Source organism: Peromyscus californicus, unplaced genomic scaffold (genome assembly GCF_007827085.1).
Source record: "Peromyscus californicus insignis strain IS unplaced genomic scaffold, ASM782708v3 Scaffold_10__1_contigs__length_136768540, whole genome shotgun sequence".
Lineage (NCBI taxonomy): Eukaryota > Metazoa > Chordata > Mammalia > Rodentia > Cricetidae > Peromyscus > Peromyscus californicus.
Genome location: NW_026294391.1, coordinates 9,546,318 through 9,558,269, shown reverse-complemented (window position 1 = coordinate 9,558,269; position 11,952 = coordinate 9,546,318).

Below are 11,952 nucleotides of genomic sequence, written 5' to 3'. Positions count from 1 at the left end.
CCAAGGCCAGTGACAGTGTGTTCAGGATGTGGCCGCCTTGGACTGATACGTTATTGGAACTGATCAACTTATCAACATGCTGTTGGATGTGTGTTTGGGACCGGTGCTAACCCAGAGGGATAGTCACCGATCTTCACTTGAAATAAATCCAAGCCCTAAGGTGTACCTTGTTGAGGGGGCCTTCCCTCCCCCCACTGCAGTCCACTTGCTGCCCCCTCATATTCTTGGGAAGGTCTCAAAGGATGGCACAAAAAGATGGGGGGAACCAGGGAGGACCAGACCCTTCCTGATCCTCCTGCCCCGAGGGGCTTTGAGATAGCAAGACAGTGTTTGGGGAACCTTAGTTTTTGAAATGCCCTCCCTAGTTCTCCCTCGCCCAGAAAATGAAAGAACCGTACATTCCTATCCTAGGCTTCAACACGCCACTGTGTAAGGGACACCCCCCACCCCAGCATGACTGGAGCAAGCTGGAGAAATACTCCTCCCTACCCTTATCTACCATACAAAGCTCTGCTCCGCAACCCCCCTCAGGAGGGGTGGGGCACTGTGCTTCTGGGCCTGCATTCCCCAGGGGAGAAATAATTGGCCTGTCTATAGAGCATCAGGATTCAAATAAAGCTTAAAAAACCCACGCAGCCTGTGAATTCTATAACTGTGGATTCACAGATGATGGTCCAATACACACACACACACACACACACACACACACACACACACACACACACACACACAGCTCTGAAGGTCTCTCTCTCTCTCTCTCTCTCTCTCTCTCTCTCTCTCTCTCTCTCTCTCTCTCTCTCTCTCTCTCTCTCTCTCTCTCTCTCTTTGTTCCACAGATCCACCTGACTCAAATAAGCCCACTCTCATTTGAACTGGAGGCAATCAGGGTGGAAAAGACCCTGTTCCCGTTGGTGCAGATCCAAACTGTCACCATTTGGCATCCCGACACCCTCCGATGTCCCCATCAGCTGTTCAGGGTCAGCCAGGGGGAGGGGGACTCTCCCAGCCAACACATCCGAGATTTCATTAACGAGCAAAGCCTCTCGGATGAGCGACCTCACGTGGGTCACCCCACCCCATCTCTCTCACCTCCCCCCCTTCCCCACTGCTACACAAACAGGCTCCCAGCGACTAGATTGGATTCAGATCTTGTAGATGAAGAAATTCAGATACGACAGCCGCGCCTCGCCAGACCCCAAGCGAGGGCCGAGCCCCGCACCGCAGCTGGGCTGCCTCGGTAATAACCACTCGTAATATCTGACAGAACCCACGCTGGTCATATCCGATCCTGCCACATGAAAAGAAGCATTACACCGGCCTCTCGGGGGCCGGGGCTAGGGGAGAGCCGCGGCACAAATCAGAAACGTTTGCCACGAAGCCGCTATTCAAGGGCTGGAAAATCAACAGGGGCTGCTTTCCTAACATCCTGGGAGATGCTATTATCCTCCCGGCGGCGCAGCTCACAGAACGCAGCAAGGCCGGCTTAACCCGAATTCGCTGAGAGGTTGGCATTTCTGAGCTCAGAGGCCTTGGATGGGTGGGAACAAAAGCCCACACTGGTTGTGGGAGAAAGCCACGGGACTCTTCCAGCGGTGACATTCAAAATATTTAACAACTGGGACAGCCTGGACTGTGGCCGTTCTGTAGAAGCAGGGACTTGGGATTTTCCAGTTTTGCCAGGCAGGCCAATTGGAGAACATAGGTACTTGGGGGCAATGACCAAGAAGCATTTCAACACTACAGACACGGGCAGGACGGGTGATTCAGAGCCAAGTCCTAAAGCCCTTCCTGAAGTAGGCTCCAGACCCTCGCTGGCTCACAGTACCTCATTCTTTGGTGTGTAGGACAGCCACCAGCTGGCTACCTGTCCAGAGCCAAAAGCTTTGGACAGAGGGCCATGTCTTGGCAGAGATTGGATTGGATGGCCAGGTCTTCTAAAACCATACTCACAAAATCAAGGCTCCTGACAGGATTCTGCTGTTGAGAGCCTCTCCCTCCCGTCTCCGACGTTTGTCCATCTTCGCCTCTTATTGCTATAGCATCATGGCAGCCAGAAAGAAAAGGTTGGCTTCCCCAGAACTGTTTCTCTCTCCACAGTCCCAGGCTAGCAGCCCTGTCCTCCACCTAGCTTAGCCTCATTGCACCTTTGAAGGTCCTAGGGGCCATCATCGACAGGAGAGATGAGATCTGAAGTCCTTGCTCTTTTGGTACAAAGCAACTTAACCATCTCAACAAGGTGTGGTGACCTCCACCCATTGGTCACTTTTGTTTTAGAGCATCACATTTTGAGCTTGTAAAATAGCTGTGTACAAGGACATAAGTCATGTTATCTAGAATTCTATGGACTGGAGTGGAAATACATTATACTTCACCCTTGCTTCATATTCCCCTCCTGAAACAACCAGACTGGCAAGATTCCTCTCTGCCTCAGTTTACTCATCAAGGAAATGGAGTTGACGTGCAACCTGCCTACATCTCAGGGTTGTTGGGAAGATCAAATGACATGTGACAGTGTATACCTTAGTCTGTAAAAGCAACCTTCCAAATGAGCCTCTAAGTAGCCCCAGCCCCCCTCATGGCTAACATACCCTCACTGTCAAGTCTACCCTCAAACAATCTTCTGTGCTCTTGGGGGAGGGGGGCAGAACATGCCCTTGGCCTGTTCCCTTGGCCAGCATTGCCAGTGTGCAGTGTTCTGAAGCCAAAAACATCATCTCCAGTGCTTGTTTGGGCAAGGACCCACCACTGCAAGAGAGCCTTGTCACCTCAGCATTTCTATAAAAAGATTGCTCAGGCTTTGGAGCCTAGCAGGCAGGGCTGGGAGGGTGTGTGTGTGTGTATGTGTGTGTGTGTGTATACATGCACATGTGCAGAAATGCTCTCCTAATAGCTGGCCTCGGCTAAGAATCCATATTTACCCTAAAGCCTCCAGTTCCACTGGCAGAAGAGGAATGGATTCAAGTTGAGAGAGGAGAGAGGGAGAGAGAGAGAGAGAGAGAGAGAGAGAGAGAGAGAGAGAGAGAGAGAGAGAGAGAGAGAGAGACTGAGAGAGCTGTGCTCTGAAGAATAGGGCTGGGCAGAGATGTCTGCCGAGCTGATCTGTCGCTCTGAGCAGCCAACACAATGGACCTCTGGGTGGGCTCAGAGATCCCCCCTCCCCAGCCCCCCGACCTCCTGCCCGTGACACAGATAAGGACCTGGAGGACTGCTCCAAGCTGCTTCGTGTGCCCCGGGCCAGCCGGCAGCGAGGCCAGCCTGGTGTGAGTGGCAGCAAAGATAAACGGCGGTCGCACGGGCATTGAATGCCCCAACACAAAAGGCCGCCTCTCCCCGAGTCCCTCTGAGGCCCAGATGGTCAGGGAAGCCCTTTCCCGCCTCACAAAGAGGATCGCTGCGTGTCTTTTTCTTTTAAAATGGAATAAAAAAAAGCCATTGCTCACAAAGGACCTGGATGAAAAATAAACCCTTAAAAAAAAACCAGCCTCTCCTCGCTCAGCAGCCCGGCATTTCTTCCGACTGTCAGACTTAGCAGATTGCTTTCTGGAAAGGATCCAATTGGCAAGACCTGCCGCTGTGCAAATGAAATTTTAAAACCCCGCTCCTTGTTGCACTCAAAGAGCTTTTCTCTCTCTGCTTGTTCTACACGGCCTCGTAGAATTATTCTCTTGTCTCTCGTTGTATCGGAAACTAATATTCCCCCGCTTTCCCACCCCACATGAGGGGTCCTCACCCCAGCTGGGGATTTGGGTAATCAGGGACGGCTGGAGCACCACTCCAGACCCCATGTTCATTCCCCACCTGGGCTCCATCTCGCAGAATCACCTACTAATTAGGAGAAAGCCTCGCTCCTGAAGAGAATAAACACTCCTGAGATGCCTGCCTCCCCTCCTGGCTCTCCTGCTCCCCCTACTTCAATAATGAGATAAGTGTTTGGGGGATGCGGGAGACAGGATAACGGGACGTTCTTCACACACAAGGTTTGACACCCGTCAAGCCCGTGACACAAGCTCTGTTTGGCTGGCATACCCCTGGTGAAAAGTCAGCAGGAAAAAAAATAGCCACAGGACTTGTCTGCATTTGACAAGCGGCCTCGGCATGTGATGAACTTGTAGAGGCAAGGCAGCCAGATGCATCGGAATTGTCCCAGGCCTGGGAGCCTGAGTTCCGATTCTAAGAAGGCCCAATTCTCAGTTCCAGGTACTGAGAGCTATGTGTGTTCTGTTCCCCTTCCTTTGGTGCTAGGGTCATTCCCAAACTCATTGCTGGGACTGTGAGCTAGGCAATAAATAGGAAATGAAAACATTGCTTCGTGGAATAGTTCCGTGTTCTGTACACAGTTTAAGAGTATCCACAAGGTCTCAAGTATCAGAATCTGTCTCCACTGTGGCAATGTGGGGATGATGGAACCTTTAAGAGGTGGAATCAAGTGGGAGGTGCTAAAGTCACCGGAAGCACAGGTTTCCATAGAGGTTAAGTTGCCTTGCATAGGACCCTGAGCTTTCACAGGACTGAGTGCTGTAAGCCTAACAACCCCTGAATGGCTCGTGGGCTTTCTGTTCTAAGATGTTCTTCTCCTCCCTTGTCTACTCCCACCAGGATACTATGAGATCCTCACCAGAACCAACCTGATGTTAGCACTGTGCCCTTACATTTCCAGAGCTTGGAGCTGACTAAAGCTCCTTTGTTCGTAAAGCTGGGCTGCCTTAGATATTTCATTATAGCAAAGAAAGCAGTCGAACACAGAGAGATTTTGTCATCAGTCCCACGCATCACCCCTTCTTGTAGTCAGACAGTTTGCAATGAGACTTCCTAGTTCTTCTCCTTAAGGGCCAAAGTCCATTTCCCTACCATTTGATCTCCTTTGGCCCATGAAGTGAGGTAGGTAGGGCAGTGTGCCCATCCCAATCTTAGTCCTCAAGAGACATGGCCAGCTGCACTCATCCTCTTACGTTTCTGTCGTCTCATGGCAGAAGTTTCCTCCGAGGGGCTGCTTCCCCTAAATCGGAGCCCTGAATAGACAGACATGCATAGAGAAAACCCAACTCATAAGATTTTAGGGTAACGATTCCCCTCCTCCCATGGTTGGTTTTCTATATTCAGCAATCTGGGTGGGAGGCAGCAACCCCTGAAAGATGTCTGATAAACCCCAGCCAAGCCCCTATTTAGGCCAAGGGCATTCACACCTCATTATGAATTCATTCATCACAGATTTACTGAGCATCTGATGTATAATGGAGGCTTAACCCAAAAGAAATGTGCAGCTCTAGGCAAAAACAATGCTACCCTCTAGTAAGGGAACTAGGGATCCAGAGGAGATTTTTAAATCTTCCTTTAAAAAGAGGACTTCCATACCCCCACATCAGTGAGCTGGGGAAAGATAAAAAAATATTGGAAAAGAAAGCCATCTACATATTCACTCCTTCCCTTGGTAGTTAACTCCTGATTTCCTCAGTCACAAGATGTCATTGGCTAAGTTAAGAAGGAAGGGGAGGGGAAAGGGGAGAGGAGGCAGAGGAGGGAAGAAGAAAGAGTGAGGAAGAAAAAGGGAAGGAAAAGGGTGGGAAGGAGGAAGAAAGAGGAGAAGAAGAGGAGGGTGGGGAGGAGGTGAGAGCTGAACTATCATATTTAAAGAATTCATCAAATACAAATGGTGGCATCCTAACTTCAGAAATGATACCATGAGGAAGGAAGGAGAACAGGTATCATAGGACCAGGCAAGACCATTTTATGCTGTGTTCAAAGCCCACAGCACTATTCACTGAGAATTCAAACCCCATTAACCCAACCTTGCTGGCCAAAGCACTATTTTAAAAGCTCAAAAGCGTCCCAGTGGCGCACACCTGTAATCCCAATGCTTGGGAGGCAGAGGCAGGCACATCTCTGTGTGTTCCAGGCCAGCCAGAGCTACAGAGTGAGACCCTGTCTTAAGAAAAGAAGGGAGGGAGGGAGGGTGGGAGAGAGGGAGGGAAGGAGAGAGTTTCAGTGACTGACAAGATTTAGCCCAAGTCTCCAGATGATGTGACATGCCCCAAGTGGGCCAATACCAGGTCTCCCAAGGTGCTCTTTGCACAAGAGCTTCCTCACAAGAAAGGACTATGGTAGTCACACAGATCAGTGGGGCCAGTTGCTGGAACCAACTGTAAACCAGGTCTTCAGAATTTGTGCATTGCTACAGTCCAAATGGTTCACTGTTGGAGAGGCCACAGATGGCCCTGCAAGTCAAGGGACCTGGAAAAGTGAAAGCAGGTTGATGAAGTCTTGTACCCAGAGCAGCAACTCCCACCCCCATGAGAAGTGGGCTTATTCTAAATAGGCACCAATATTCAAAAGCACTCAGCTAAGCAGGACAGCCTGGGGCTGAGGACTGGAGCCAGCTCACTCTGTCCTTGGAAAGAGAAATGAAACCTGGAGAGGGGCCCAGCCCTGGCCCTTGCTCCACCAAGACTCTATGGCAAGCGTACCAGGAGCTCTGATACCCCAGTAGAAAGGACCAGCGGCATCTTGAGGCCAGAATGGAGCAGCAGGCCTACCTCACCAGGCCCTCTAAATTCCAGATGCAAGCTCTGAGAGGATTTTGTGCCTGAAAACCCTTTGGGCTGGTGGGTAAAGACTGTGACTATTTTACTGAGCTGGTTACTCTGCTGTCTGCAGGATGTGTCAGGGCTGGGCCTGGAAGTAGAGTTCACCATCCATCAAAGACCAGGGCCGATCCATCCTTCCTGATTACATACCCAGGTTTCTGCAACCCTGCAAGCCCTTGTCAAATATATGGAAAATGCTGGATACTGTGCCCTGCAATTCATTCTTTTGGCATTTCCAGGGGGTATGCCCTTCCCCAACCACCATTATGAGCCCCAAATGAATTTTTCTACTAGAACCTGTCTTAGACGGACTATCTATTGCTGTGATAAACACCATGACAAAAAAAACAACTTGTGGGGAAGGAGTTGATTTCAGCTTACAGCTCTCACACTCCATCAGTGAGGGAAGGTGGTGCAGGATCCTGGAGGCGGGAGTCGATGCAGAGGCCATGGAGGGGTGCTGCTGACTGGCTTGTTCCCCATGGCTTGCTCAGCCTGCTTTTTTATACATCTCAGGACCACCTGCCCAGGAGTGGCACCACCCACAGTGAGTTGGCCCTTTCCATATTAATCATTAACCAAGAAAATGCCCTATAGATTTGCTGATAGACAGTATGACCAAGGTATTTTCTCGATTGAGGTTCCTTTTCCCAGATAACGCTAGCTTGTGTTAAGTTGGAAATAAAAACAACAACAGAGAAACCAACTGGGACAGAACCCAACATACTACCTCCACCTGTGGTGACCAGCATTCCTACTCCACTTGGTCTTAGATCCTTAGATCTAAGATCTACCTGGGGTCTAATTTTCTAATATTTCCCTTGACATTCCTATAAGACAATGATAAGCATCACAAAGCTTGCATAACTTTTCATGTAACCCTAGTTTAATTCATGGACTGAACACTGAAAAGTATTAAAGCAACATTTTTGAGGCTGGAAAGATAGGTCTCTAGTTAAGAGGAGCACTTGCTGAACCATCATAAAGATCTGAGTTCTGATCCCAGGACCCATGTAATAGGCCAACTGTGGTCTCATGCATCCCTGGAACCCCAGCAAGTTGGGAGGTAGAGATAAGAGGATCACCAGGGCACACTGGCTGTGAGCCTAACTGAAAAACAGGAACTTAAGAGAGATCCTGCCTCAAAGGAATAAGGCAGAATGATAGAGAGGAAGACTCTTAGTGCCCTTCTATGGCCTCCATGCATGCACACAGGCACCTACACATAAATCACATTCCATTCATACATACGAAGGAAAAAAGAAGGAAAGAAGGGAGGGAGGGAGGGAGGGAGGGAGGGAGGGAGGGAAGAAGGAAAAAACTGAGTCTATTTCATTCTCCTGTGTGCATAAGGGTGCCTTGTTGAAGCTGAGCAATGCCAACCAGTACACCTGTCATCTCCTGACACAGCAGTCTGCTGTATACCTCCCTGGGGTATGACAGGACAATCTGTTCTATTTTGTAGATGGGGGAGGATCCTTTAGCTCATGTCAATCAAGGTATTTCCCTAAAGGCATTTATTTGATGGTCCTTGCCAAGTGACACACAGCAGACAGTGATGTGAATGTGCCCAGGGAAGGTAGCACAACTCAAGGCCAGGACAGCATCTGGATCGTCTTGAGTGGATCATCATCCCAGTGCTGGCTTCCCAAAGAAGCAGGCCTGGGGTGGAGCATGCTGGCGCTGGTGACCTTAGAGCATGATGGCTGTGTACAGCTCTGGAAGCTGATATCTACGGACAGCTTCATGGATATTCTAGCCAGGCCACTCTTATGGCAGAGGTGGGTAAGATATTTGGTCACTCAAAGGTCCAGATGGAGGCTAGTTATCTAGTTGGACACATTCTATTCCTGATTGTGTTAGTAGGGGGTTTCCAGAGAAACAAACCCAATAGGAGATAGATGATAGACAGACTGTTAGTAAGATAAATAACAGAAATAGATGATAACTTGATAGATAGATAGATAGATAGATAGATAGATAGATAGATAGATAGATGGTAGGTAAATAGAGAGGGGTGGTAGATAGATGGATGGACAGAGAGAGAGAATAGGTAGATAGGTAATAAGTACATGGAAAGATGATTGATAAATTATAAACATCTTTCTGATAAAGTATTGGCCCATGGGTGCTGTGGGATGTTCTGTATGGCAAATGTGTTGCTGATTAGTCAATAAATAAAACACTGATTGGCCATTGGCTAGGCAGGAAGTGTAGGTGGGACAAGGAGGAGAATAAAGCTGGGAAGTGGAAGGCTGAGTCAGAGGGACACTGCCAGCCGCCATGATGAGAAACAGCATGTGAAGATGCCGGTAAGCCACGAGCCATGTGGCAAGGTATAGATTAATAGAAATGGATTAATTTAAGCTGTAAGAACAGTTAGCAAGAAGCCTGCCACGGCCATACAGTTTGTAACCAATATAAGTCTCTGTGTTTACTTGGTCGGGTCTGAGAGGTGGTGGGACTGGCAGGTGAGAGAGATTTGTCCTGACTGTGGGCCAGGCAGGAAAACTCAACCTACACATGGGATTATAGGGGTTGAGATATCCCACCATCGCAAAATGGAGACCCAAGAAAATCAGCAGTATAGTTCAAAGGCCTAAAACTCAGAGGGGAGGTGGTATAAACTGCAATATAGGTATGGGGCTTCCCAAGAACCAGGACCACTGAAGGCAGGGGAATATTCATAGACCACCTCAAAAGTCAGGCAGAGGGAGTTCAACTCCACCCCTCATCTGCTCTTTTGTATTCTTCAAGTCCTCAGTGGATGAGATGGTGCCCACTCACTTTAGGGAGGCTCCACTGCTGTACTCGGTTCACCAACCCAAGGGCCAGTTTCTTCTCTTCCAGCAGCATCCTTCGAAACACGCCCTGGAACAACAAGCCTCATCTCTCGGGGCAGTCCATAGTCTGGTCGAGTTGATACATGAATGAACCATCATGCTGAGGAAGTCAGCTGCTGTGGTAGTGAGGAGGGAGAGGTGGGGAGCTCTGTTGGCAATATCTGGCAACCCCAGGCATCAGTCACATCCGAATGGTAGAGACTGGACAGTTTCTACTTCTTTACATCTCTCAAAGTGAGAACAGGTGTCCAAAAAAGGCCAAGGGACCCCAGCACCTTAACTTGAAGAAACAAAGCAAGGCAACATTCAGGTAAGTACCAACATCTATCAAGAGTTCATTTATGGTTAGAACAGAACAGAGCTAAAGGGCCCAAGGACTTTTATGGTGGCCTTAAACTTGCTGAAAAGTATCTCGAGGACAGTCTTCATGTTGTAGGTAAATACTTTGATCCTTTAGATAATTTCCTCATTCATATTAAGTACCAATCATGTACCGGGCACCATCCTCCTTCTGATGGAGGCAGGGACAGTGTAAGAGTCAGTGGCCAGCTAGCTACAGAAAACAAAATCCGCTTATGCTATCTGCAAAGGTGTTTATTTAGAATCGGCAGTAGTACTGCACAGCTAATTTCTTGAGACCACACTGTGGGGCTGAGCTGTGGATGGAGGCTCTGCACTGGGTAAGACTCTCCCATAGTCAAGCAGCCACTGTTCTTGACCACACTGTCTCTGCTGAGCTCTCCCAACAAAACTCACTTCACTGACTCCCGTAACAACCATGGGATTCAGCCCTCAAGGCTTGCTGGGTCATGTATGAGGGAACTGACAGAATAGGGCTCAGCCTCAAAGCTCAGGGCAGGAAGGCTTGCCTGGAGAAAGGGCTGAAGGTGGAAAAGCAGTTGAATGGGTGGGCAAAAACCTTCCACAGAGCCTATGGCATGTTCATAAGCTAAGAGACAGCAGCCTGTACGCAGCCTTTGACGCATGTGGTCAAAGCCTCAGAGGATGAAAAATCCACTGGAACTCAGGGAAGCCATTAGAATACAGGGAATGTATCAGAACGTGGAGGCTGCCAGGGCTGGCTGCAGGTGAGCCTGGCTGTTGAGAACTGCCTATGAAATCCCCAGTTGGGAGACAACCAAAGACAGAAAGAACAGTGTAAGCTACCACCTACCTCATAACTGCCAAGTGCCCAGCATTGGTTGAAATATATTTCATTGCACCCTTATGACACTATGCTCTCAGTATCCCTATTCCAGATGTGTAAACTGAGGCACAGAGCAATTAAGTAGCGGGCTTTCCCCCAGCCATACAGATCAGTAGTGATAAAACCATGCTTCCAACAGAGTCCATATCAGGTTTGGCAATGTCAACTCCCACATTTCATTGCCCTGAAATAAAGGGCTTTGAATACTGTGTAGAGAAGCTTATGGAAGGGTCATTGACACGGAATTAAGAGTGTAAGGCAGAGAGTTCAGTAAATAGCAAATGGGCAAAACTAGAAACAAGCTAGAGGGTTTGGGAGCAAGACTACATACATCCTGCCTCTCTTTCCCCATGTTCTCCTTGCCAGAGCACGGGATCTGAATTCAAAGGTGACAGTACCTGTAACTATTCCTCAGGACTTCTGTGGCCGAAACATGTCGTGCCTACCCATTTGGCAAGCCAGACATGCCAAGGACTTCTGGGCACCCCTCACTCCCCTTGCCCCACGAGTGAGAGAGCTGCAAGGCATGAACTCTGTATCTGCTCTTTCAGTCCCCACTGTTGGATTGTGGGTCACCCACAATGGTCACTTGTTTGACAGAATGTCCCAACTTCCCCTCTTTGCACATCTTCCCCTCCTAAGCTATCTAAGATCACTGAGCACACAAGTTGCTCTTACTCAAATACTTCCTGGGGGGAGGGGAGGATTGACATCAATGCAATTCCCATGCCAAGACTGCTGGGGCTAGTATCATTCCAGGGAGGGACTCACATGAGGCAGAGTCATCTTCCACACTGGTCCCAGTGTATGTTACTCCTCAGTCAGAAGCTCCTGTCCCATCGTCCTTAGGCCCTCTGCCTTATTGGAATTCTCCAGTTCTTTCTCCAGTAAGCTTCTGCCAGAGCTCAGGGCCAAGTACTTCTAGACAACCAAGCTGTCTTTGTGAAGGTCACTCAACTTCAAACATCGATTTGAGTAAAGCCGTACTCTTCCCCCTCCAGCCAAGCTTTTGGGGATCACGTCATATTGCTTGACCACTTGCAGCTTCCTCCTATCACTGTGTGCACAGCTAGGGCCCCAGAACTTCATTTCATCCCGAGAAAGGAGGCCTACTATTAGGTAAGTGAGCCGCCTGAAGGCTGAGGGACTGTCTGTCTGCTATCTCCTGGAAGAGTCCCCCACCTTGCATAAGGAGACACGTGGTGTATGCTATATCCTGAGGATTTGTCTCTCCTCATACCCTATGTTGAAACTGTCACTCATGGTGTAGCAGGATTAGTGGGTGGGGCCTTTGGGAAGTGATTAAGCCAGATAAGCACTG